This window comes from Phyllobates terribilis, unplaced genomic scaffold (assembly GCF_046119375.1).
Source record: "Phyllobates terribilis strain yellow unplaced genomic scaffold, ASM4611937v1 Scaffold_170__1_contigs__length_4071412, whole genome shotgun sequence".
NCBI lineage: Eukaryota > Metazoa > Chordata > Amphibia > Anura > Dendrobatidae > Phyllobates > Phyllobates terribilis.
Window position 1 is genome coordinate 2,311,293 of NW_027362930.1, and position 24,999 is coordinate 2,336,291.

Consider the following 24,999-nt stretch of genomic DNA (forward strand, 5'->3'; position numbering starts at 1 on the left):
TTCCGTTCCAAAGTGGAGAATCTGGAGAAGGGTGAGAAATGTAACTCATTCTTTTTCAGGAAACTTCATGCCGGTCACACGCCCCTGAACGAGCTGCGAGACGAGAGCGGAAACATGCGACGTGGGAAGGAGGACGTGATGAGGGTCGTCAGCGACTTCTACAGCGAACTCTACTCCCACAAGACTACCGACCCCGACGCTGCTGATAAGTTCCTGTCAGGTATCACTAACCATCTTGATCCTGCAGGCACGGCAGCCTTGGACAAACCTCTGATGGTGGGCGAATTGCTCTCTGCCGCTAAATCCTTTAGGACCGGCAGGACCCCGGGCAGTGATGGTCTTCCAGCGGAGCTCTATGTAGCGCTGGGAGACCTCATCTGTCCGGACCTGTTGGACCTGTACGAGGAGATGGTGGTGGAGGGTAGAATGCCTCCATCTTTGAGGGAAGGAATGGTCACGATCCTGTACAAGCGGAAGGGAGAGAGGTGCGACCTGAGGAATTGGCGTCCCATCACTCTGCTCAACGTGGACTACAAGATCCTGGCCAAGACGATGGCGACACGACTTAAGACGGTGATCGGACGGATCATCCACCCGGACCAGACCTGCGGCATCCCTGGACGTCGCATCGCAGACAGCCTCGCTCTCGTGCGGGACACGGTCGAGTACATCAAGGTCCGCCGCGCACACGCGGCCCTGGTCTCCTTGGATCAGGAGAAGGCCTTCGACCGGGTTTCCCACGAGTTCATGGGCCGAGCTCTGCACCGGTTAGGTTTGGGTAACATGTTTTGTTCGTATGTCCGTCTGATGTATTTTGATATCCACAGCTCGGTGTTGGTGAACGGCTGGAAGACTGACCCCTTCCCTGTCCTCTCTGGGGTCAGACAAGGCTGCCCTCTATCACCTCTTCTTTTTGTTTGTGTTATAGAACTCTTCGCAGAGGCTATCCGGCAGAATGGAGAGATCAGAGGGATCACCGCACCGGGTCCGGGACGACACGAGGTCAAGTGCTCGCTCTACATGGACGACGTCACCGTCTTCTGCGCTGATCGTGGTTCAGTCGACGCCCTCGTCCAGACGTGTGAGAGGTTCGGCCGGGCTTCAGGGGCCAAAGTCAACTGCAGGAAGTCGGAAGCCATGCTCTTCGGGGATTGGCAGCCGGCCTCCTCCGCCCCCTTCCCCTTCAACATTCAACCGGATTTCCTCAAGGTGCTGGGAGTCTGGTTCGGGAAGGAAGGAGCGGCCCTCAAGTCCTGGCAAGAACGCTTGGCCAAGGTGAAGCAACGGATCGGACTCTGGAGCCTCAGACACCTCACTTGTGAGGGTAAGGCACTCGTCCTGCGTAATGAGGTCCTGCCCGTCTTGCAGTACACGGCGCAGGCCTGGCCCCCACACGTCACTGTGTGCAGGGCCATTACCAGGACAATGTTTCACTTTGTCTGGGGATCCAAGATGGACAGAGTCAGGCGGGCCGTCATGTACAAGGAGCCTCGCAAGGGTGGGAAGGGCGTTCCAGATATCCCCAGCCTCCTGCGATCCTCTTTTGTGTGTGATTGTGTCCGCCGGACTTTGCAAGTCAAGAATGGCTCCGCGGGCAGGTCCATGTCTCGCTTCTTCCTGCTTCCTCTTTGGAGGCGACTCGGCTGGGACAAGTGGGACAGCTCCTTCCCCTACAACTGGACGACGCCATGGTTCTACGGAGACGTCGTTCGATTTGTGGGGGAGCATCAACTGGAGGGACTCAAGCCCGACTTGTGGAAGCCCAAAACTATCCACAAGCTAATCAGAGCCAAGGATGACGTGGAGAACATCACAGGACTTCACCAGGACACGCTGGAGACTGTGTGGACAAATGTGTCGTCTGACAGGCTGACCAACGGGCACAAGGACTTGTCGTGGATGGCGATTCAGGGCGGACTGCCCGTCCGGTCATTCATGCATGCCCGGAACCTGTGCAAGACCCGGTACTGCCCAAGGTGCCCCTTCGTGGAGGAAACATCTTTGCACACTTTTTGGGACTGCGGATTTGCACAGCGCCTATTGACTGCACTTGAGGACGACCTGAGGAACTCTGTCCCCAGGGCGAGCCTATCGCACCATTCTGTGCTTTATGGACTCTTCCCTGGGGTTCATACCGTCGGAGCCATCCAGGAGGCTTGGCGCCTTATGAACTGCTTCAAGGATGCCCTTTGGGTCGCCAGGAACCGGCTCATCTTGAGGAGGGAGAGGATGTCCATCCAGGACTGCCGCAGGCTGATCCACAGCCTGCTCAGAGACTATTCCATCATGGACGGTCCGGAGGACGAGGATGAGGACTAAACCCCTCCTCCCCCTCTCCCCTTATGTGTCTTGTCTTTCAATAAAGCTTCGGGCCTGTGATTTTCCCCTCCCCATCCCCTTTTTCCCAATCCCTATCCCTTATCACGGTTCGTCGTACTGTATTGATTGATATGCTTTTTCTTTCAGATTGAGTGTTTTGTGTAGCATAGGGGTGTGATGTGTCTAGTTAGTGCGTCGTATCCTCATGCTATGTAAATATGATGTAGAATTCTGTGTGTACTGGGCTGCGGCACTGTACACTGTCTGTTAACTTATTTTTTGTGCTAATAAAAGATATATTCAATCAAAAAAAATCTGTTCTTATCAGTTTAATATCTGATACGTCCCCTATCTGGGGACCATATATTAAATGGATTTTTAGAACAGGGAGATGGAAAAAGAGCTTGCTCTGTCCACTCCACGCATTGACCTGGTATTGCAGTATCTCCAGGACCGGTGCACCCCTTCTTTAATGCAGTTTCTAAAATCAGAAAGAATTGAATTCAATGTTTTTTGTTCATTTTGCTTGTTTGTCGGATTTTGGGATGGACTCTTTGGCTTTGCTTTTCTTCTCCTCATTGGATTTTTCATGTTCAAAGTTGCAGAAGCCAGATTACAAGCTCATTTTGGTTCAACTTCAGCAACTGTGCATTGCATTGCCATGTAATGTGATGCAATGCTATCTTTCTAGCTCTCCCTTTTTACTTCCTTTTGGATAAACAGACATATTAGGCAAGCATTTTGGAGCTTTCACCTAAATAACTACAGGTGGTGAGATAAGCTGCACAATATAATTGACCTTTCAGTATATTGTTGCACACACACCATCTATTTAGCAAATGCCCTTGTTATCAACAGCAGCCTTTTAAACTCACCTGAGCTAACAGGTATGTGCGCTGGTTACTCTGCTGCGCTTAAAATTTCTTTTTTGGTTTGCTACAATGCCTTTTCTGAAACGTTGTCTCCTTCTGCTGGAACACTGACTTCTTTCATTTAATGCCTGCAGACTATAAAAGAGAACCCAACCCAAAAAGTTTGGTTGATTAGTCTGTGGCATTCTGTTAAACTGTTGCTTATGGCGGTCTCTGTGAGCTTCTCAGCGACATTCAGCCAGCCAGGTATCCTGCCTGCAGTAGATGGAATGTGGCAATGGAACGCTGGCTGCGCGTGTCATAATAGGCTCTGAGCCTTTATATACCTGTGCACAGCAGCAGCCACCTTCAGTCTGCTGCTGGACAGCCAGCAGCAGCAGCAGCAGCAGGAGAGGTATGTAATCAGGAGCCCTCCTGCTAAGGGTAGACAGCTGCTCGTTCCACCACACCCCCCGCCTTAATTGGTTCTCCTCCCTTCCAACGGTGTTGAGGCGGGTGGGAACAGCAGGGGGTGAAGGTGCTGTGTTTAAAGAGGTGGAGTTATGCAGATCTAAAACGCGTGGATTGCAGCAGCAGCAAGCCGAAAAGTGCAGGCATGTAAGGGATCTAGAGGTTGACAACATGTCTTCTTAACGGGAGTCCAGGAGCTCATCTCCACAAATGGACTTTTCAGGATCCTTGGGTGGCTCCGTAGTTTGAAACCAATTCTGGTTATCGCTTCTCGGCCTTTTGGCTAAGATCAAGTGTAGTATCTTTCGAAAAGGCGGTTTTGGATGTTGGCCGCCCTAGTAGATTGATACATTATGCACACTGGGGTTTAGGCGCTTGTTAGTACGCCAGGTGGCTAATATAGTCATCTGGTGGATAGCATGGCCCCCCAGGATCGACGCCATTGGGCCGGGGAAGATCGAAAGCCCAAAGTGTGAAGTGCCCCAGGAGTGGTGACCCTGGGGTGCCTTAACTCACTGGGATTGGGAACCCCACTTGAGTTTATGGCACATTTGCACTAGCACTTCAATATTTCTTTCTTCACACACACCCTTATTCCGGGCCTTCTGGCCTTAGGATGGGGAATTTTTCAATTCCCGGTCGAAGGTCCGGGCAGTATTATACTGTGAAACCTTCACTATTTATTTAATTTCTTTGTCACTGTGTGTCCATTTATTCACGTGTGTCACGTCCTACTAGGATTTTGTCGGGATGCGGTTCCCTTACGGGTTCCTCTCTTGGCAGGTCTAGGGGGGGAGTGTGTGGCCATCAGGTTCCGCTCCCCCCTGAACCCCCCTGGCTCTCCTCTTTCGGGAGGAGAGCGTTGTTGGCTCCCCTCTTCCGGGAGGGGATCACAGTCTTTGGCTCCCAGTGCCTTGCTCGGGTGAGAACTCGGGCAGGTGCTGGGGGTAAGATTGGGTCGCCTCTGGCTCCGGCTGGAGGTGGCTATTTGTCCCTGTTCCTCGCTGTGGCCTTCTGGCTCGGAGGGACGGGGAATGGTTTGGGGGACCCTTCTCCTTTTGGAGAGGGTTTCAAGAAGACCAGCATCCTAGTGCACTTTCTTTGTGGCACTTGTCACTTTTTTAAGCGCACTCGGGTTTTGTACACGAATTCGGGCTTTCAAAAAAAAAAAAAAAAAATCTGTTCTTATCAGTTTAATATCTGATACGTCCCCTATCTGGGGACCATATATTAAATGGATTTTTAGAACAGGGAGATGGAAAAAGAGCTTGCTCTGTCCACTCCACGCATTGACCTGGTATTGCAGTATCTCCAGGACCGGTGCACCCCTTCTTTAATGCAGTTTCTAAAATCAGAAAGAATTGAATTCAATGTTTTTTGTTCATTTTGCTTGTTTGTCGGATTTTGGGATGGACTCTTTGGCTTTGCTTTTCTTCTCCTCATTGGATTTTTCATGTTCAAAGTTGCAGAAGCCAGATTACAAGCTCATTTTGGTTCAACTTCAGCAACTGTGCATTGCATTGCCATGTAATGTGATGCAATGCTATCTTTCTAGCTCTCCCTTTTTACTTCCTTTTGGATAAACAGACATATTAGGCAAGCATTTTGGAGCTTTCACCTAAATAACTACAGGTGGTGAGATAAGCTGCACAATATAATTGACCTTTCAGTATATTGTTGCACACACACCATCTATTTAGCAAATGCCCTTGTTATCAACAGCAGCCTTTTAAACTCACCTGAGCTAACAGGTATGTGCGCTGGTTACTCTGCTGCGCTTAAAATTTCTTTTTTGGTTTGCTACAATGCCTTTTCTGAAACGTTGTCTCCTTCTGCTGGAACACTGACTTCTTTCATTTAATGCCTGCAGACTATAAAAGAGAACCCAACCCAAAAAGTTTGGTTGATTAGTCTGTGGCATTCTGTTAAACTGTTGCTTATGGCGGTCTCTGTGAGCTTCTCAGCGACATTCAGCCAGCCAGGTATCCTGCCTGCAGTAGATGGAATGTGGCAATGGAACGCTGGCTGCGCGTGTCATAATAGGCTCTGAGCCTTTATATACCTGTGCACAGCAGCAGCCACCTTCAGTCTGCTGCTGGACAGCCAGCAGCAGCAGCAGCAGGAGAGGTATGTAATCAGGAGCCCTCCTGCTAAGGGTAGACAGCTGCTCGTTCCACCCCACCCCCCGCCTTAATTGGTTCTCCTCCCTTCCAACGGTGTTGAGGCGGGTGGGAACAGCAGGGGGTGAAGGTGCTGTGTTTAAAGAGGTGGAGTTATGCAGATCTAAAACGCGTGGATTGCAGCAGCAGCAAGCCGAAAAGTGCAGGCATGTAAGGGATCTAGAGGTTGACAACATGTCTTCTTAACGGGAGTCCAGGAGCTCATCTCCACAAATGGACTTTTCAGGATCCTTGGGTGGCTCCGTAGTTTGAAACCAATTCTGGTTATCGCTTCTCGGCCTTTTGGCTAAGATCAAGTGTAGTATCTGTTCTTATCAGTTTAATATCTGATACGTCCCCTATCTGGGGACCATATATTAAATGGATTTTTAGAACAGGGAGATGGAAAAAGAGCTTGCTCTGTCCACTCCACGCATTGACCTGGTATTGCAGTATCTCCAGGACCGGTGCACCCCTTCTTTAATGCAGTTTCTAAAATCAGAAAGAATTGAATTCAATGTTTTTTGTTCATTTTGCTTGTTTGTCGGATTTTGGGATGGACTCTTTGGCTTTGCTTTTCTTCTCCTCATTGGATTTTTCATGTTCAAAGTTGCAGAAGCCAGATTACAAGCTCATTTTGGTTCAACTTCAGCAACTGTGCATTGCATTGCCATGTAATGTGATGCAATGCTATCTTTCTAGCTCTCCCTTTTTACTTCCTTTTGGATAAACAGACATATTAGGCAAGCATTTTGGAGCTTTCACCTAAATAACTACAGGTGGTGAGATAAGCTGCACAATATAATTGACCTTTCAGTATATTGTTGCACACACACCATCTATTTAGCAAATGCCCTTGTTATCAACAGCAGCCTTTTAAACTCACCTGAGCTAACAGGTATGTGCGCTGGTTACTCTGCTGCGCTTAAAATTTCTTTTTTGGTTTGCTACAATGCCTTTTCTGAAACGTTGTCTCCTTCTGCTGGAACACTGACTTCTTTCATTTAATGCCTGCAGACTATAAAAGAGAACCCAACCCAAAAAGTTTGGTTGATTAGTCTGTGGCATTCTGTTAAACTGTTGCTTATGGCGGTCTCTGTGAGCTTCTCAGCGACATTCAGCCAGCCAGGTATCCTGCCTGCAGTAGATGGAATGTGGCAATGGAACGCTGGCTGCGCGTGTCATAATAGGCTCTGAGCCTTTATATACCTGTGCACAGCAGCAGCCACCTTCAGTCTGCTGCTGGACAGCCAGCAGCAGCAGCAGCAGCAGGAGAGGTATGTAATCAGGAGCCCTCCTGCTAAGGGTAGACAGCTGCTCGTTCCACCCCACCCCCCGCCTTAATTGGTTCTCCTCCCTTCCAACGGTGTTGAGGCGGGTGGGAACAGCAGGGGGTGAAGGTGCTGTGTTTAAAGAGGTGGAGTTATGCAGATCTAAAACGCGTGGATTGCAGCAGCAGCAAGCCGAAAAGTGCAGGCATGTAAGGGATCTAGAGGTTGACAACATGTCTTCTTAACGGGAGTCCAGGAGCTCATCTCCACAAATGGACTTTTCAGGATCCTTGGGTGGCTCCGTAGTTTGAAACCAATTCTGGTTATCGCTTCTCGGCCTTTTGGCTAAGATCAAGTGTAGTATCTGTTCTTATCAGTTTAATATCTGATACGTCCCCTATCTGGGGACCATATATTAAATGGATTTTTAGAACAGGGAGATGGAAAAAGAGCTTGCTCTGTCCACTCCACGCATTGACCTGGTATTGCAGTATCTCCAGGACCGGTGCACCCCTTCTTTAATGCAGTTTCTAAAATCAGAAAGAATTGAATTCAATGTTTTTTGTTCATTTTGCTTGTTTGTCGGATTTTGGGATGGACTCTTTGGCTTTGCTTTTCTTCTCCTCATTGGATTTTTCATGTTCAAAGTTGCAGAAGCCAGATTACAAGCTCATTTTGGTTCAACTTCAGCAACTGTGCATTGCATTGCCATGTAATGTGATGCAATGCTATCTTTCTAGCTCTCCCTTTTTACTTCCTTTTGGATAAACAGACATATTAGGCAAGCATTTTGGAGCTTTCACCTAAATAACTACAGGTGGTGAGATAAGCTGCACAATATAATTGACCTTTCAGTATATTGTTGCACACACACCATCTATTTAGCAAATGCCCTTGTTATCAACAGCAGCCTTTTAAACTCACCTGAGCTAACAGGTATGTGCGCTGGTTACTCTGCTGCGCTTAAAATTTCTTTTTTGGTTTGCTACAATGCCTTTTCTGAAACGTTGTCTCCTTCTGCTGGAACACTGACTTCTTTCATTTAATGCCTGCAGACTATAAAAGAGAACCCAACCCAAAAAGTTTGGTTGATTAGTCTGTGGCATTCTGTTAAACTGTTGCTTATGGCGGTCTCTGTGAGCTTCTCAGCGACATTCAGCCAGCCAGGTATCCTGCCTGCAGTAGATGGAATGTGGCAATGGAACGCTGGCTGCGCGTGTCATAATAGGCTCTGAGCCTTTATATACCTGTGCACAGCAGCAGCCACCTTCAGTCTGCTGCTGGACAGCCAGCAGCAGCAGCAGCAGGAGAGGTATGTAATCAGGAGCCCTCCTGCTAAGGGTAGACAGCTGCTCGTTCCACCCCACCCCCCGCCTTAATTGGTTCTCCTCCCTTCCAACGGTGTTGAGGCGGGTGGGAACAGCAGGGGGTGAAGGTGCTGTGTTTAAAGAGGTGGAGTTATGCAGATCTAAAACGCGTGGATTGCAGCAGCAGCAAGCCGAAAAGTGCAGGCATGTAAGGGATCTAGAGGTTGACAACATGTCTTCTTAACGGGAGTCCAGGAGCTCATCTCCACAAATGGACTTTTCAGGATCCTTGGGTGGCTCCGTAGTTTGAAACCAATTCTGGTTATCGCTTCTCGGCCTTTTGGCTAAGATCAAGTGTAGTATCTGTTCTTATCAGTTTAATATCTGATACATCCCCTATCTGGGGACCATATATTAAATGGATTTTTAGAACAGGGAGATGGAAAAAGAGCTTGCTCTGTCCACTCCACGCATTGACCTGGTATTGCAGTATCTCCAGGACCGGTGCACCCCTTCTTTAATGCAGTTTCTAAAATCAGAAAGAATTGAATTCAATGTTTTTTGTTCATTTTGCTTGTTTGTCGGATTTTGGGATGGACTCTTTGGCTTTGCTTTTCTTCTCCTCATTGGATTTTTCATGTTCAAAGTTGCAGAAGCCAGATTACAAGCTCATTTTGGTTCAACTTCAGCAACTGTGCATTGCATTGCCATGTAATGTGATGCAATGCTATCTTTCTAGCTCTCCCTTTTTACTTCCTTTTGGATAAACAGACATATTAGGCAAGCATTTTGGAGCTTTCACCTAAATAACTACAGGTGGTGAGATAAGCTGCACAATATAATTGACCTTTCAGTATATTGTTGCACACACACCATCTATTTAGCAAATGCCCTTGTTATCAACAGCAGCCTTTTAAACTCACCTGAGCTAACAGGTATGTGCGCTGGTTACTCTGCTGCGCTTAAAATTTCTTTTTTGGTTTGCTACAATGCCTTTTCTGAAACGTTGTCTCCTTCTGCTGGAACACTGACTTCTTTCATTTAATGCCTGCAGACTATAAAAGAGAACCCAACCCAAAAAGTTTGGTTGATTAGTCTGTGGCATTCTGTTAAACTGTTGCTTATGGCGGTCTCTGTGAGCTTCTCAGCGACATTCAGCCAGCCAGGTATCCTGCCTGCAGTAGATGGAATGTGGCAATGGAACGCTGGCTGCGCGTGTCATAATAGGCTCTGAGCCTTTATATACCTGTGCACAGCAGCAGCCACCTTCAGTCTGCTGCTGGACAGCCAGCAGCAGCAGCAGCAGCAGGAGAGGTATGTAATCAGGAGCCCTCCTGCTAAGGGTAGACAGCTGCTCGTTCCACCCCACCCCCCGCCTTAATTGGTTCTCCTCCCTTCCAACGGTGTTGAGGCGGGTGGGAACAGCAGGGGGTGAAGGTGCTGTGTTTAAAGAGGTGGAGTTATGCAGATCTAAAACGCGTGGATTGCAGCAGCAGCAAGCCGAAAAGTGCAGGCATGTAAGGGATCTAGAGGTTGACAACATGTCTTCTTAACGGGAGTCCAGGAGCTCATCTCCACAAATGGACTTTTCAGGATCCTTGGGTGGCTCCGTAGTTTGAAACCAATTCTGGTTATCGCTTCTCGGCCTTTTGGCTAAGATCAAGTGTAGTATCTGTTCTTATCAGTTTAATATCTGATACGTCCCCTATCTGGGGACCATATATTAAATGGATTTTTAGAACAGGGAGATGGAAAAAGAGCTTGCTCTGTCCACTCCACGCATTGACCTGGTATTGCAGTATCTCCAGGACCGGTGCACCCCTTCTTTAATGCAGTTTCTAAAATCAGAAAGAATTGAATTCAATGTTTTTTGTTCATTTTGCTTGTTTGTCGGATTTTGGGATGGACTCTTTGGCTTTGCTTTTCTTCTCCTCATTGGATTTTTCATGTTCAAAGTTGCAGAAGCCAGATTACAAGCTCATTTTGGTTCAACTTCAGCAACTGTGCATTGCATTGCCATGTAATGTGATGCAATGCTATCTTTCTAGCTCTCCCTTTTTACTTCCTTTTGGATAAACAGACATATTAGGCAAGCATTTTGGAGCTTTCACCTAAATAACTACAGGTGGTGAGATAAGCTGCACAATATAATTGACCTTTCAGTATATTGTTGCACACACACCATCTATTTAGCAAATGCCCTTGTTATCAACAGCAGCCTTTTAAACTCACCTGAGCTAACAGGTATGTGCGCTGGTTACTCTGCTGCGCTTAAAATTTCTTTTTTGGTTTGCTACAATGCCTTTTCTGAAACGTTGTCTCCTTCTGCTGGAACACTGACTTCTTTCATTTAATGCCTGCAGACTATAAAAGAGAACCCAACCCAAAAAGTTTGGTTGATTAGTCTGTGGCATTCTGTTAAACTGTTGCTTATGGCGGTCTCTGTGAGCTTCTCAGCGACATTCAGCCAGCCAGGTATCCTGCCTGCAGTAGATGGAATGTGGCAATGGAACGCTGGCTGCGCGTGTCATAATAGGCTCTGAGCCTTTATATACCTGTGCACAGCAGCAGCTACCTTCAGTCTGCTGCTGGACAGCCAGCAGCAGCAGCAGCAGGAGAGGTATGTAATCAGGAGCCCTCCTGCTAAGGGTAGACAGCTGCTCGTTCCACCCCACCCCCCGCCTTAATTGGTTCTCCTCCCTTCCAACGGTGTTGAGGCGGGTGGGAACAGCAGGGGGTGAAGGTGCTGTGTTTAAAGAGGTGGAGTTATGCAGATCTAAAACGCGTGGATTGCAGCAGCAGCAAGCCGAAAAGTGCAGGCATGTAAGGGATCTAGAGGTTGACAACATGTCTTCTTAACGGGAGTCCAGGAGCTCATCTCCACAAATGGACTTTTCAGGATCCTTGGGTGGCTCCGTAGTTTGAAACCAATTCTGGTTATCGCTTCTCGGCCTTTTGGCTAAGATCAAGTGTAGTATCTGTTCTTATCAGTTTAATATCTGATACGTCCCCTATCTGGGGACCATATATTAAATGGATTTTTAGAACAGGGAGATGGAAAAAGAGCTTGCTCTGTCCACTCCACGCATTGACCTGGTATTGCAGTATCTCCAGGACCGGTGCACCCCTTCTTTAATGCAGTTTCTAAAATCAGAAAGAATTGAATTCAATGTTTTTTGTTCATTTTGCTTGTTTGTCGGATTTTGGGATGGACTCTTTGGCTTTGCTTTTCTTCTCCTCATTGGATTTTTCATGTTCAAAGTTGCAGAAGCCAGATTACAAGCTCATTTTGGTTCAACTTCAGCAACTGTGCATTGCATTGCCATGTAATGTGATGCAATGCTATCTTTCTAGCTCTCCCTTTTTACTTCCTTTTGGATAAACAGACATATTAGGCAAGCATTTTGGAGCTTTCACCTAAATAACTACAGGTGGTGAGATAAGCTGCACAATATAATTGACCTTTCAGTATATTGTTGCACACACACCATCTATTTAGCAAATGCCCTTGTTATCAACAGCAGCCTTTTAAACTCACCTGAGCTAACAGGTATGTGCGCTGGTTACTCTGCTGCGCTTAAAATTTCTTTTTTGGTTTGCTACAATGCCTTTTCTGAAACGTTGTCTCCTTCTGCTGGAACACTGACTTCTTTCATTTAATGCCTGCGGACTATAAAAGAGAACCCAACCCAAAAAGTTTGGTTGATTAGTCTGTGGCATTCTGTTAAACTGTTGCTTATGGCGGTCTCTGTGAGCTTCTCAGCGACATTCAGCCAGCCAGGTATCCTGCCTGCAGTAGATGGAATGTGGCAATGGAACGCTGGCTGCGCGTGTCATAATAGGCTCTGAGCCTTTATATACCTGTGCACAGCAGCAGCCACCTTCAGTCTGCTGCTGGACAGCCAGCAGCAGCAGCAGCAGCAGGAGAGGTATGTAATCAGGAGCCCTCCTGCTAAGGGTAGACAGCTGCTCGTTCCACCCCACCCCCCGCCTTAATTGGTTCTCCTCCCTTCCAACGGTGTTGAGGCGGGTGGGAACAGCAGGGGGTGAAGGTGCTGTGTTTAAAGAGGTGGAGTTATGCAGATCTAAAACGCGTGGATTGCAGCAGCAGCAAGCCGAAAAGTGCAGGCATGTAAGGGATCTAGAGGTTGACAACATGTCTTCTTAACGGGAGTCCAGGAGCTCATCTCCACAAATGGACTTTTCAGGATCCTTGGGTGGCTCCGTAGTTTGAAACCAATTCTGGTTATCGCTTCTCGGCCTTTTGGCTAAGATCAAGTGTAGTATCTGTTCTTATCAGTTTAATATCTGATACGTCCCCTATCTGGGGACCATATATTAAATGGATTTTTAGAACAGGGAGATGGAAAAAGAGCTTGCTCTGTCCACTCCACGCATTGACCTGGTATTGCAGTATCTCCAGGACCGGTGCACCCCTTCTTTAATGCAGTTTCTAAAATCAGAAAGAATTGAATTCAATGTTTTTTGTTCATTTTGCTTGTTTGTCGGATTTTGGGATGGACTCTTTGGCTTTGCTTTTCTTCTCCTCATTGGATTTTTCATGTTCAAAGTTGCAGAAGCCAGATTACAAGCTCATTTTGGTTCAACTTCAGCAACTGTGCATTGCATTGCCATGTAATGTGATGCAATGCTAGCTTTCTAGCTCTTCCTTTTTACTTCCTTTTGGATAAACAGACATATTAGGCAAGCATTTTGGAGCTTTCACCTAAATAACTACAGGTGGTGAGATAAGCTGCACAATATAATTGACCTTTCAGTATATTGTTGCACACACACCATCTATTTAGCAAATGCCCTTGTTATCAACAGCAGCCTTTTAAACTCACCTGAGCTAACAGGTATGTGCGCTGGTTACTCTGCTGCGCTTAAAATTTCTTTTTTGGTTTGCTACAATGCCTTTTCTGAAACGTTGTCTCCTTCTGCTGGAACACTGACTTCTTTCATTTAATGCCTGCAGACTATAAAAGAGAACCCAACCCAAAAAGTTTGGTTGATTAGTCTGTGGCATTCTGTTAAACTGTTGCTTATGGCGGTCTCTGTGAGCTTCTCAGCGACATTCAGCCAGCCAGGTATCCTGCCTGCAGTAGATGGAATGTGGCAATGGAACGCTGGCTGCGCGTGTCATAATAGGCTCTGAGCCTTTATATACCTGTGCACAGCAGCAGCCACCTTCAGTCTGCTGCTGGACAGCCAGCAGCAGCAGCAGCAGGAGAGGTATGTAATCAGGAGCCCTCCTGCTAAGGGTAGACAGCTGCTCGTTCCACCCCACCCCCCGCCTTAATTGGTTCTCCTCCCTTCCAACGGTGTTGAGGCGGGTGGGAACAGCAGGGGGTGAAGGTGCTGTGTTTAAAGAGGTGGAGTTATGCAGATCTAAAACGCGTGGATTGCAGCAGCAGCAAGCCGAAAAGTGCAGGCATGTAAGGGATCTAGAGGTTGACAACATGTCTTCTTAACGGGAGTCCAGGAGCTCATCTCCACAAATGGACTTTTCAGGATCCTTGGGTGGCTCCGTAGTTTGAAACCAATTCTGGTTATCGCTTCTCGGCCTTTTGGCTAAGATCAAGTGTAGTATCTGTTCTTATCAGTTTAATATCTGATACGTCCCCTATCTGGGGACCATATATTAAATGGATTTTTAGAACAGGGAGATGGAAAAAGAGCTTGCTCTGTCCACTCCACGCATTGACCTGGTATTGCAGTATCTCCAGGACCGGTGCACCCCTTCTTTAATGCAGTTTCTAAAATCAGAAAGAATTGAATTCAATGTTTTTTGTTCATTTTGCTTGTTTGTCGGATTTTGGGATGGACTCTTTGGCTTTGCTTTTCTTCTCCTCATTGGATTTTTCATGTTCAAAGTTGCAGAAGCCAGATTACAAGCTCATTTTGGTTCAACTTCAGCAACTGTGCATTGCATTGCCATGTAATGTGATGCAATGCTATCTTTCTAGCTCTCCCTTTTTACTTCCTTTTGGATAAACAGACATATTAGGCAAGCATTTTGGAGCTTTCACCTAAATAACTACAGGTGGTGAGATAAGCTGCACAATATAATTGACCTTTCAGTATATTGTTGCACACACACCATCTATTTAGCAAATGCCCTTGTTATCAACAGCAGCCTTTTAAACTCACCTGAGCTAACAGGTATGTGCGCTGGTTACTCTGCTGCGCTTAAAATTTCTTTTTTGGTTTGCTACAATGCCTTTTCTGAAACGTTGTCTCCTTCTGCTGGAACACTGACTTCTTTCATTTAATGCCTGCAGACTATAAAAGAGAACCCAACCCAAAAAGTTTGGTTGATTAGTCTGTGGCATTCTGTTAAACTGTTGCTTATGGCGGTCTCTGTGAGCTTCTCAGCGACATTCAGCCAGCCAGGTATCCTGCCTGCAGTAGATGGAATGTGGCAATGGAACGCTGGCTGCGCGTGTCATAATAGGCTCTGAGCCTTTATATACCTGTGCACAGCAGCAGCCACCTTCAGTCTGCTGCTGGACAGCCAGCAGCAGCAGCAGCAGGAGAGGTATGTAATCAGGAGCCCTCCTGCTAAGGGTAGACAGCTGCTCGTTCCACCCCACCCCCCGCCTTAATTGGTTCTCCTCCCTTCCAACGGTGTTGAGGCGGGTGGGAACAGCAGGGGGTGAAGGTGCTGTGTTTAAAGAGGTGGAGTTATGCAGATCTAAAACGCGTGGATTGCAGCAGCAGCAAGCCGAAAAGTGCAGGCATGTAAGGGATCTAGAGGTTGACAACATGTCTTCTTAACGGGAGTCCAGGAGCTCATCTCCACAAATGGACTTTTCAGGATCCTTGGGTGGCTCCGTAGTTTGAAACCAATTCTGGTTATCGCTTCTCGGCCTTTTGGCTAAGATCAAGTGTAGTATCTGTTCTTATCAGTTTAATATCTGATACGTCCCCTATCTGGGGACCATATATTAAATGGATTTTTAGAACAGGGAGATGGAAAAAGAGCTTGCTCTGTCCACTCCACGCATTGACCTGGTATTGCAGTATCTCCAGGACCGGTGCACCCCTTCTTTAATGCAGTTTCTAAAATCAGAAAGAATTGAATTCAATGTTTTTTGTTCATTTTGCTTGTTTGTCGGATTTTGGGATGGACTCTTTGGCTTTGCTTTTCTTCTCCTCATTGGATTTTTCATGTTCAAAGTTGCAGAAGCCAGATTACAAGCTCATTTTGGTTCAACTTCAGCAACTGTGCATTGCATTGCCATGTAATGTGATGCAATGCTATCTTTCTAGCTCTCCCTTTTTACTTCCTTTTGGATAAACAGACATATTAGGCAAGCATTTTGGAGCTTTCACCTAAATAACTACAGGTGGTGAGATAAGCTGCACAATATAATTGACCTTTCAGTATATTGTTGCACACACACCATCTATTTAGCAAATGCGCTTGTTATCAACAGCAGCCTTTTAAACTCACCTGAGCTAACAGGTATGTGCGCTGGTTACTCTGCTGCGCTTAAAATTTCTTTTTTGGTTTGCTACAATGCCTTTTCTGAAACGTTGTCTCCTTCTGCTGGAACACTGACTTCTTTCATTTAATGCCTGCAGACTATAAAAGAGAACCCAACCCAAAAAGTTTGGTTGATTAGTCTGTGGCATTCTGTTAAACTGTTGCTTATGGCGGTCTCTGTGAGCTTCTCAGCGACATTCAGCCAGCCAGGTATCCTGCCTGCAGTAGATGGAATGTGGCAATGGAACGCTGGCTGCGCGTGTCATAATAGGCTCTGAGCCTTTATATACCTGTGCACAGCAGCAGCCACCTTCAGTCTGCTGCTGGACAGCCAGCAGCAGCAGCAGCAGGAGAGGTATGTAATCAGGAGCCCTCCTGCTAAGGGTAGACAGCTGCTCGTTCCACCCCACCCCCCGCCTTAATTGGTTCTCCTCCCTTCCAACGGTGTTGAGGCGGGTGGGAACAGCAGGGGGTGAAGGTGCTGTGTTTAAAGAGGTGGAGTTATGCAGATCTAAAACGCGTGGATTGCAGCAGCAGCAAGCCGAAAAGTGCAGGCATGTAAGGGATCTAGAGGTTGACAACATGTCTTCTTAACGGGAGTCCAGGAGCTCATCTCCACAAATGGACTTTTCAGGATCCTTGGGTGGCTCCGTAGTTTGAAACCAATTCTGGTTATCGCTTCTCGGCCTTTTGGCTAAGATCAAGTGTAGTATCTGTTCTTATCAGTTTAATATCTGATACGTCCCCTATCTGGGGACCATATATTAAATGGATTTTTAGAACAGGGAGATGGAAAAAGAGCTTGCTCTGTCCACTCCACGCATTGACCTGGTATTGCAGTATCTCCAGGACCGGTGCACCCCTTCTTTAATGCAGTTTCTAAAATCAGAAAGAATTGAATTCAATGTTTTTTGTTCATTTTGCTTGTTTGTCGGATTTTGGGATGGACTCTTTGGCTTTGCTTTTCTTCTCCTCATTGGATTTTTCATGTTCAAAGTTGCAGAAGCCAGATTACAAGCTCATTTTGGTTCAACTTCAGCAACTGTGCATTGCATTGCCATGTAATGTGATGCAATGCTATCTTTCTAGCTCTCCCTTTTTACTTCCTTTTGGATAAACAGACATATTAGGCAAGCATTTTGGAGCTTTCACCTAAATAACTACAGGTGGTGAGATAAGCTGCACAATATAATTGACCTTTCAGTATATTGTTGCACACACACCATCTATTTAGCAAATGCCCTTGTTATCAACAGCAGCCTTTTAAACTCACCTGAGCTAACAGGTATGTGCGCTGGTTACTCTGCTGCGCTTAAAATTTCTTTTTTGGTTTGCTACAATGCCTTTTCTGAAACGTTGTCTCCTTCTGCTGGAACACTGACTTCTTTCATTTAATGCCTGCAGACTATAAAAGAGAACCCAACCCAAAAAGTTTGGTTGATTAGTCTGTGGCATTCTGTTAAACTGTTGCTTATGGCGGTCTCTGTGAGCTTCTCAGCGACATTCAGCCAGCCAGGTATCCTGCCTGCAGTAGATGGAATGTGGCAATGGAACGCTGGCTGCGCGTGTCATAATAGGCTCTGAGCCTTTATATACCTGTGCACAGCAGCAGCCACCTTCAGTCTGCTGCTGGACAGCCAGCAGCAGCAGCAGCAGGAGAGGTATGTAATCAGGAGCCCTCCTGCTAAGGGTAGACAGCTGCTCGTTCCACCCCACCCCCCGCCTTAATTGGTTCTCCTCCCTTCCAACGGTGTTGAGGCGGGTGGGAACAGCAGGGGGTGAAGGTGCTGTGTTTAAAGAGGTGGAGTTATGCAGATCTAAAACGCGTGGATTGCAGCAGCAGCAAGCCGAAAAGTGCAGGCATGTAAGGGATCTAGAGGTTGACAACATGTCTTCTTAACGGGAGTCCAGGAGCTCATCTCCACAAATGGACTTTTCAGGATCCTTGGGTGGCTCCGTAGTTTGAAACCAATTCTGGTTATCGCTTCTCGGCCTTTTGGCTCAGATCAAGTGTCTGGACATCAGGTTCCTTGAGTGCTAGCCCTCGGCCTTCCAGCATCGCCACTCCGGTGGCTTAAGCTGGATGCTGCTATAGGGGGAGAGTGAGGAGGAAACGGGAAGGCGATTTCCGTGGCTGACTATGGGAGTCAAGCTGAAATTTGCTGGGACCGGGGACCCCCGGGTCAAGAATGGATTTCGCATTGAGATTTCCGAGGAGAAGAAGGGACATTTTTCCATGTCCTACCTGGTGAATGCCATCTTCTATGAAGCATTGAAGATTAAGAAGTCGGACATTCTTTGCCTGCAGGAATTTAGAAGTCATGGAAGGTATGTGCTGGTTCTTTCTACTATGGCTGCTTGCCAAAATCTTTATAGAACCTTGAAAGGCCATACTGAGAACTCCCTCCTAGATGGACTCACTTTTACTGTCCTCTATTCAAAGGGGGATGTTCCTGTTGTTGTGTTTATGCACAATCCCTTTATCCCCCAGGAGGACATTACTGTATTCTTGAGGAGGCATTGTACTTATGTGCATTTTTCCCACAAGATCTCGAATGAAGAAGGCTTGTGGACTGGCAAATACAAGTACTTTGTTCGTTTTGCTACAGACCCCGAGGGGCCAGGGGGCATACATTATCCTCCTATGAGTTTCTCTATTGGGAGAGACACTGGTTTCTTGTACTTTCCTGATGCTCCTTTTTTCTGCAGAAGATGTAACAAGTATGGTCATGTCCAGGAGTCCTGCAGGTATCCGCCAACCTGCAGGAGGTGTAACACGTCTGGTCATATGGCGAAAGACTGCAAGAACCAGGTAAAGTGTGATGCTTGTGGTGAGGAGGGGCATGTTCTTAGGCAGTGTCAAGCTAGAACCACTCCTAAGTCTTTTGCTCAAGTGGTCGCGGAGGGGCCTGCTGTTCCTTCGACTTCTACTAGGGTTCCACAAGGTCCCCTTCCGGATGTCGGGGAGGCAACTGCTCCCCAAGAGGAAGAGGATGGCACTCAGATGGACGACATATTTGAAGATGCCCAGCTTCAGCCTCCTGCGTCAGGAGGCTTTGACATGGTGATTCCAGAGGTGATGTCACCTTTCCCTCCCCAGTTTGGTGTCCGTGGTGAGGGGGAAATGGACTTGTCCAATTCTCCTGTCATATCTTGGTGCAATACTGCTTCAGAGGAGATCGGGGGCGGTGGCCAAGGGGACTTGTCTGCTGTCCGTTTCTCTGATGAGGAGGATCCTGATGTGGTCAAGAAGAAGCCAAGGACTGAGTGTTCATCCATTGCTGCCGTGTGTGATAGCCCGGTGGACTCTCGTGCTTACCCGTCAGATGTATTTTCTCCTGACATTGTTACATTTGGCATTCAGCCAGATGGTAATAGCTTTGCTTTGCTTGATGAAGGTTGAGTTGATGTTTTCTTTCTTTTTTTTTCAGGTTATGTGTGATCCCCTTTAGTTATGCCGCATCATTCTGGATGGGACATTGTGTCCCTTAATGTTAGGCAAATTAGATCTGTTACCCGAAGAACAACAGTTCTGGATTATCTAAAGGGTTTGAGTGCAGATGTCTATTGTCTACAAGAGTGTGGGATTACTGAATCTCCAGGGGATAAGGACTGGCCTTATGGCCAGTATGTTTGGTCGGGGTCCAGCTTTAACAAAAATGATGGTGTGGGGATTTTAGTTGGTAATAAGAATATTACTATTGATAGTTACACGGTTGTGGAGGTGGGTCGCTGCATTATTGTTTTTTTGAGTTATAGGGGGTGGAAGGTTAGAATGATTAATTTATATTGTCCTACTAAAAAAGAGGAGCGGCTTGCTCTTCTTGAGAAATTGAGTTTTTTTCTCCCTGGAAAAATTCCTACAGTTTTTGTTGGTGACTGTAATTGTGTCACAGAAGGTAATGTGGACATTACGGGAAAAAAGTTATCTCAACTTATTTCTGATTTTTCTTTCTTAGACGCTGCAATACTTGAGTATGGCATTCCACCACCGCCTACATATTATGCTGACCGTGGTAATATTTCATCGAGGATAGATAGGATGTTATTTTCCAAAAATATGGTTTGTTCAAGTTATGTTCAACATAAGGTACCTTTTTCTGATCATGAGTGTTTGCGTGGAGTTTTTAGTGCGAATGGGGACATGGTGTTTGGGGGTGGGGTTTGGAAATTGAATACGAGGTTGTTGGAGGATGAGGAGGTGATGAGTGAGTTGGAGAAAAGGTATGCAAGTTGGAGGTGGCGTAAGCGTGATTTTGGTAGTGTGCTTGAATGGTGGGATTGGGTGAAATTACAGTTAAAAACTTTCTTTAAAAAATGGGGCTACAAAAAAGCTGCCAGATATCGTAATAGATTTAATGGCTTAAGTAGACGGATTGATTGGTTGCGTGGGTGTGTTAGGAAAGGAATGGATATGTCTGATCAGCTTGAGGTTGCTAAGAATGAGTTAAAATGTCTTCTGGATGAAAAAGGTAAAGAGATTATTTACCGTACCAAGTTAGAGCATTTGGAAAAGAATGAAAAGTGCACCAGGTACTTTTTTAAAAAAATGAATGGAAGGAAGTTGGATTTGAGTGAAGTGGTAGGTGAAGATGGATCTAGTGTGGTTGGGAAGAAAGTGTTGAATGAGGTGAATGGCTTCTATAGTAAGTTGTACGATGAGAAATGGATTGATCCTGGACTTGTGTCGCATGTATTGAGTGGTATGGAGAAGAGACTTGGTTCGGATGAATGTGATGCTTTGTGTGAGGATGTTATTTTGGATGAGGTGAGGAATGTTGTTATGAGTGCTAAAAAGAATAAGACGCCTGGGAAGGATGGGTTGCCTGTGGAGCTGTATGTGAAAGCTTGGGAGTTTTTGGGTAAGGACTTGACTGAGGTTTGTAGGTATATGTGGATGAATGGTGTTTTGTGTGACAGTATGAAAGAGGGTATAGTGGTTCTTGTGTTTAAGAAGGGTGAGAAAAAGCGTTTGGAGAACTGGAGACCCATATCATTGCTTAACGCTGATTATAAGGTCTACAGTAAATTGTTAGCAAATCGTATGCGTGAGGTGATTGGTAGGGTTGTGGAGGATGACCAAGTGTGTGCCGTGCCTGGTCGGAGTATAAGTGATAATTTGTTATTGTTAAGGGATATGCTTGGGGATTGTAAGACTAGAAAGCAGAAGTGTATGGTGTTAGCAATTGATTTCGAAAAGGCTTTTGATAGAGTTTCGCATGTGTTTCTGTTTAAAGTATTGGAGAGGATGGGTTTCCCTAGGGTTTTTCTGAATGGAGTTAAGTCTTTATATGATTATGTGTCAAGTGAGTTTTTAGTGAATGGATGGTTGTCTGACAAAGTGATGATTAGGTCTGGTGTAAGACAGGGGTGCCCTATGTCCCCTGTCTTGTTTGTATGTGTGATTGAGCCTTTGCTGTGTTTAGTGAGACGTGAGAAAATGATGAGAGGATTGTTAGTGCCTGGGAGTGGTGGTAAGCATGTGAAGGTGTTAGGTTACATGGATGATGTTGTGATGGTGAGTGAAAGTATGGCTTCAATGAGTAGGGTGAGGTTGCTTTTGGATTTTTTCTGTGGTGCATCAGGTTTTAGAGTTAACTGGACTAAGTGTAGTTTCAAATGCTTTGGAGATGACAGTATTCGTATGGAAGGTGTTAAGTATGAGGAGAGTGCAATTAAGGTTTTAGGGGTATTTTTCAATGATGATCTGAAAGGAAATGAGAGTTGGGACGAGTGTGGTATGCGTGTTGAGCGAAAATTGAATTTTTGGAGAATGAGAGATCTTTCTTTGCGGGGCAAAGTTCTAGTTATCAAAGCAGTGATCTTACCCATTCTGCTTTTTGTGGCCATAATTTTTCCATCCCCTTTTAGGAAAGTGAAGAGAGTTGAGAAAATGATTTTTTCCTTTTTCTGGTGCAGCAAGATGGAGAAGCTGAAGAGGGAAAGCCTTTATAAGGCCTGCCAGCATGGTGGTTTGGGATTTCCTAATGTTGAGGTTTTTTTAGGGCTCCATTATATTAAGACGATTGTGGTATTGTTGGGTAAAGGTAATAAGGGTGCATGTATGGCAAGTTATTCTGCAGGATGGATGTTGTATGGGTTAGGTTGGAGAAAGAGGGATGCGAGAGTGCCTGTGTCTTTTAAGTGTCCGGTGTGGTATGAGGTGATTGAGAAGTTTGTCAAGAAGTATGATTTGCTGAGTGTGCCGGTGGATGAGTTTAGAATGACTAAGAGGGTGTATAGGAAATTGTGTGCAAATGAGGTCGAGTCTAATATTGTTGGTTTGAGAGGGAATGAGGTTGCGGATGCTTGGAGAAAGTTGGGTATGTATGGGATGTCCAACAAACAGAAGGATGTAGTGTGGATGGCGTTTCACAATATTCTTCCAGTGAGAGACGTTCAAAAGAAGAGAGGTTTGATTAGGTCGGATGTTTGTCAAGAGATGGATGTAATTGTTGTGAGACGGTTATGCATCTGATGTGGAATTGTGATTTTGCGCAAGACGTGTGGAAATGTGTAGGGGGGTTGTGTAGGAGTTTGGCAGGAGTGACTTTTGTGGATTGGCGTGTGGTTATGTTTGGTATTGGTGCAAGTGGACGTGTAAAGGAGAGAGTTTTGTGGTTAATTATGGCTTGTGTGTTAGAAAGTTTGTGGGATGTGAGGAATCTTTGTGTATTTAAAAGGAAATCAATTACAGTAAATGAATGTATTAGGATTATTCTTTCTAGGCTATTTTTGATTTACAAGATGGATAGTAGTAGCGGTGGTGGAACAGATGCCGTGGGAATATGGAAATTTAAAAAGTGGAGGCATATTGTAAAATTTCAGTGATCTTTTGGTTTATATTAATAAGATGTTCTTCTTTCTGTAATATTAGGTTACTTTATGCTTAATAAATATGGCCATGATGATGAGAAGTTTTTTTTGCAACAGTTTTGGTATATCCTACTGATTTGCTATAAAACTAACCTGAATGGTTTAAAAAAAAAAAAAAAAAAAAAAAAATCTGTTCTTATCAGTTTAATATCTGATACGTCCCCTATCTGGGGACCATATATTAAATGGATTTTTAGAACAGGGAGATGGAAAAAGAGCTTGCTCTGTCCACTCCACGCATTGACCTGGTATTGCAGTATCTCCAGGACCGGTGCACCCCTTCTTTAATGCAGTTTCTAAAATCAGAAAGAATTGAATTCAATGTTTTTTGTTCATTTTGCTTGTTTGTCGGATTTTGGGATGGACTCTTTGGCTTTGCTTTTCTTCTCCTCATTGGATTTTTCATGTTCAAAGTTGCAGAAGCCAGATTACAAGCTCATTTTGGTTCAACTTCAGCAACTGTGCATTGCATTGCCATGTAATGTGATGCAATGCTATCTTTCTAGCTCTCCCTTTTTACTTCCTTTTGGATAAACAGACATATTAGGCAAGCATTTTGGAGCTTTCACCTAAATAACTACAGGTGGTGAGATAAGCTGCACAATATAATTGACCTTTCAGTATATTGTTGCACACACACCATCTATTTAGCAAATGCCCTTGTTATCAACAGCAGCCTTTTAAACTCACCTGAGCTAACAGGTATGTGCGCTGGTTACTCTGCTGCGCTTAAAATTTCTTTTTTGGTTTGCTACAATGCCTTTTCTGAAACGTTGTCTCCTTCTGCTGGAACACTGACTTCTTTCATTTAATGCCTGCAGACTATAAAAGAGAACCCAACCCAAAAAGTTTGGTTGATTAGTCTGTGGCATTCTGTTAAACTGTTGCTTATGGCGGTCTCTGTGAGCTTCTCAGCGACATTCAGCCAGCCAGGTATCCTGCCTGCAGTAGATGGAATGTGGCAATGGAACGCTGGCTGCGCGTGTCATAATAGGCTCTGAGCCTTTATATACCTGTGCACAGCAGCAGCCACCTTCAGTCTGCTGCTGGACAGCCAGCAGCAGCAGCAGCAGGAGAGGTATGTAATCAGGAGCCCTCCTGCTAAGGGTAGACAGCTGCTCGTTCCACCCCACCCCCCGCCTTAATTGGTTCTCCTCCCTTCCAACGGTGTTGAGGCGGGTGGGAACAGCAGGGGGTGAAGGTGCTGTGTTTAAAGAGGTGGAGTTATGCAGATCTAAAACGCGTGGATTGCAGCAGCAGCAAGCCGAAAAGTGCAGGCATGTAAGGGATCTAGAGGTTGACAACATGTCTTCTTAACGGGAGTCCAGGAGCTCATCTCCACAAATGGACTTTTCAGGATCCTTGGGTGGCTCCGTAGTTTGAAACCAATTCTGGTTATCGCTTCTCGGCCTTTTGGCTAAGATCAAGTGTAGTATCATTTGAAAAGGCAGTTTTGTCCTTGGGCTGCCCTAGTAAATTGATGCATATTACACACTGGTTTGGTGCACTTGTTAGTACGCCAGGTGGCTCATAGAGTTATCTGATGGAAAACATGGCCCTCCAGGATCGAAGTCACTAGTCTGGGTAAGTGTGAGGGCTTTGGAGCAATGTGCCCCAGGAGTAGGCGCCCTGGTGGGAGTCCAAGCTTACTGGGACTGGGAACCCCAGAAAGACTTGGCTTCGTAGCACGCCGCACCTTTGCCAATCATACTTTCTGAGCAACCCCCCCTATTCCTGGCCTCCGGGCTAGGAAGGGGAATTTTTATAAACCCGGTCGGAGGTCCGGTCAGCTTTGGGCTGAGAAACCAACACAGGCTCCAGCTCCACTAGGGTGGCAGCCTAGATGGAAGCTGGGAGCACGAAAACGGCTCTTCTCCGGCTTCGGCTAGGGAGAGCATCGGAGATCCCTGACCCTCGCTGTGGCCTTCTGGCTCGGAGGGATGAGGATGGTTTATTGGGGACCCTCTCCTACGGGAAGGGTCCACATGAATCCTCGCCTCGTGCGCTGTTTTGGTGTGACTTCGGTGACATTTTTCAGTGCCTTGGATGCAGCTTCAATCAAAAAATCTGTTCTTATCAGTTTAATATCTGATACGTCCCCTATCTGGGGACCATATATTAAATGGATTTTTAGAACAGGGAGATGGAAAAAGAGCTTGCTCTGTCCACTCCACGCATTGACCTGGTATTGCAGTATCTCCAGGACCGGTGCACCCCTTCTTTAATGCAGTTTCTAAAATCAGAAAGAATTGA

General features: G+C 46.0%; 13 non-coding genes and 2 pseudogenes across 13 annotated transcripts; all 15 read left to right on the forward strand.

The window, feature by feature from the left end:
• Positions 1 to 2,591: 2,591 nt before the first annotated feature.
• LOC141211619 (U2 spliceosomal RNA) lies at positions 2,592 to 2,786 on the forward strand. The gene has a single exon (XR_012281587.1). It is a non-coding gene; the product is annotated as a U2 spliceosomal RNA (small nuclear RNA).
• Positions 2,787 to 3,904: 1,118 nt separating this feature from the next.
• Positions 3,905 to 3,996, forward strand: LOC141211865 (U2 spliceosomal RNA; annotated as a pseudogene).
• Positions 3,997 to 4,790: 794 nt separating this feature from the next.
• Positions 4,791 to 4,972, forward strand: LOC141211750 (U2 spliceosomal RNA). Its single transcript, XR_012281682.1, has one exon. It is a non-coding gene; the product is annotated as a U2 spliceosomal RNA (small nuclear RNA).
• Positions 4,973 to 6,087: 1,115 nt separating this feature from the next.
• Positions 6,088 to 6,278, forward strand: LOC141211384 (U2 spliceosomal RNA). Its single transcript, XR_012281360.1, has one exon. It is a non-coding gene; the product is annotated as a U2 spliceosomal RNA (small nuclear RNA).
• Positions 6,279 to 7,396: 1,118 nt separating this feature from the next.
• Positions 7,397 to 7,587, forward strand: LOC141211385 (U2 spliceosomal RNA). Its single transcript, XR_012281361.1, has one exon. It is a non-coding gene; the product is annotated as a U2 spliceosomal RNA (small nuclear RNA).
• Positions 7,588 to 8,702: 1,115 nt separating this feature from the next.
• LOC141211482 (U2 spliceosomal RNA) lies at positions 8,703 to 8,893 on the forward strand. Its single transcript, XR_012281455.1, has one exon. It is a non-coding gene; the product is annotated as a U2 spliceosomal RNA (small nuclear RNA).
• Positions 8,894 to 10,011: 1,118 nt separating this feature from the next.
• Positions 10,012 to 10,202, forward strand: LOC141211387 (U2 spliceosomal RNA). Its single transcript, XR_012281362.1, has one exon. It is a non-coding gene; the product is annotated as a U2 spliceosomal RNA (small nuclear RNA).
• A 1,115-nt stretch (positions 10,203 to 11,317) lies between these two features.
• Positions 11,318 to 11,508, forward strand: LOC141211388 (U2 spliceosomal RNA). Its single transcript, XR_012281363.1, has one exon. It is a non-coding gene; the product is annotated as a U2 spliceosomal RNA (small nuclear RNA).
• Positions 11,509 to 12,626: 1,118 nt separating this feature from the next.
• On the forward strand, positions 12,627 to 12,817 carry LOC141211389 (U2 spliceosomal RNA). The gene has a single exon (XR_012281364.1). It is a non-coding gene; the product is annotated as a U2 spliceosomal RNA (small nuclear RNA).
• A 1,115-nt stretch (positions 12,818 to 13,932) lies between these two features.
• LOC141211390 (U2 spliceosomal RNA) lies at positions 13,933 to 14,123 on the forward strand. The gene has a single exon (XR_012281365.1). It is a non-coding gene; the product is annotated as a U2 spliceosomal RNA (small nuclear RNA).
• Positions 14,124 to 15,238: 1,115 nt separating this feature from the next.
• On the forward strand, positions 15,239 to 15,429 carry LOC141211391 (U2 spliceosomal RNA). The gene has a single exon (XR_012281366.1). It is a non-coding gene; the product is annotated as a U2 spliceosomal RNA (small nuclear RNA).
• A 1,115-nt stretch (positions 15,430 to 16,544) lies between these two features.
• On the forward strand, positions 16,545 to 16,735 carry LOC141211392 (U2 spliceosomal RNA). Its single transcript, XR_012281367.1, has one exon. It is a non-coding gene; the product is annotated as a U2 spliceosomal RNA (small nuclear RNA).
• Positions 16,736 to 22,843: 6,108 nt separating this feature from the next.
• LOC141211735 (U2 spliceosomal RNA) lies at positions 22,844 to 23,028 on the forward strand. The gene has a single exon (XR_012281671.1). It is a non-coding gene; the product is annotated as a U2 spliceosomal RNA (small nuclear RNA).
• Positions 23,029 to 24,143: 1,115 nt separating this feature from the next.
• On the forward strand, positions 24,144 to 24,259 carry LOC141211841 (U2 spliceosomal RNA; annotated as a pseudogene).
• A 524-nt stretch (positions 24,260 to 24,783) lies between these two features.
• Positions 24,784 to 24,965, forward strand: LOC141211593 (U2 spliceosomal RNA). Its single transcript, XR_012281562.1, has one exon. It is a non-coding gene; the product is annotated as a U2 spliceosomal RNA (small nuclear RNA).
• Positions 24,966 to 24,999: the final 34 nt, after the last annotated feature.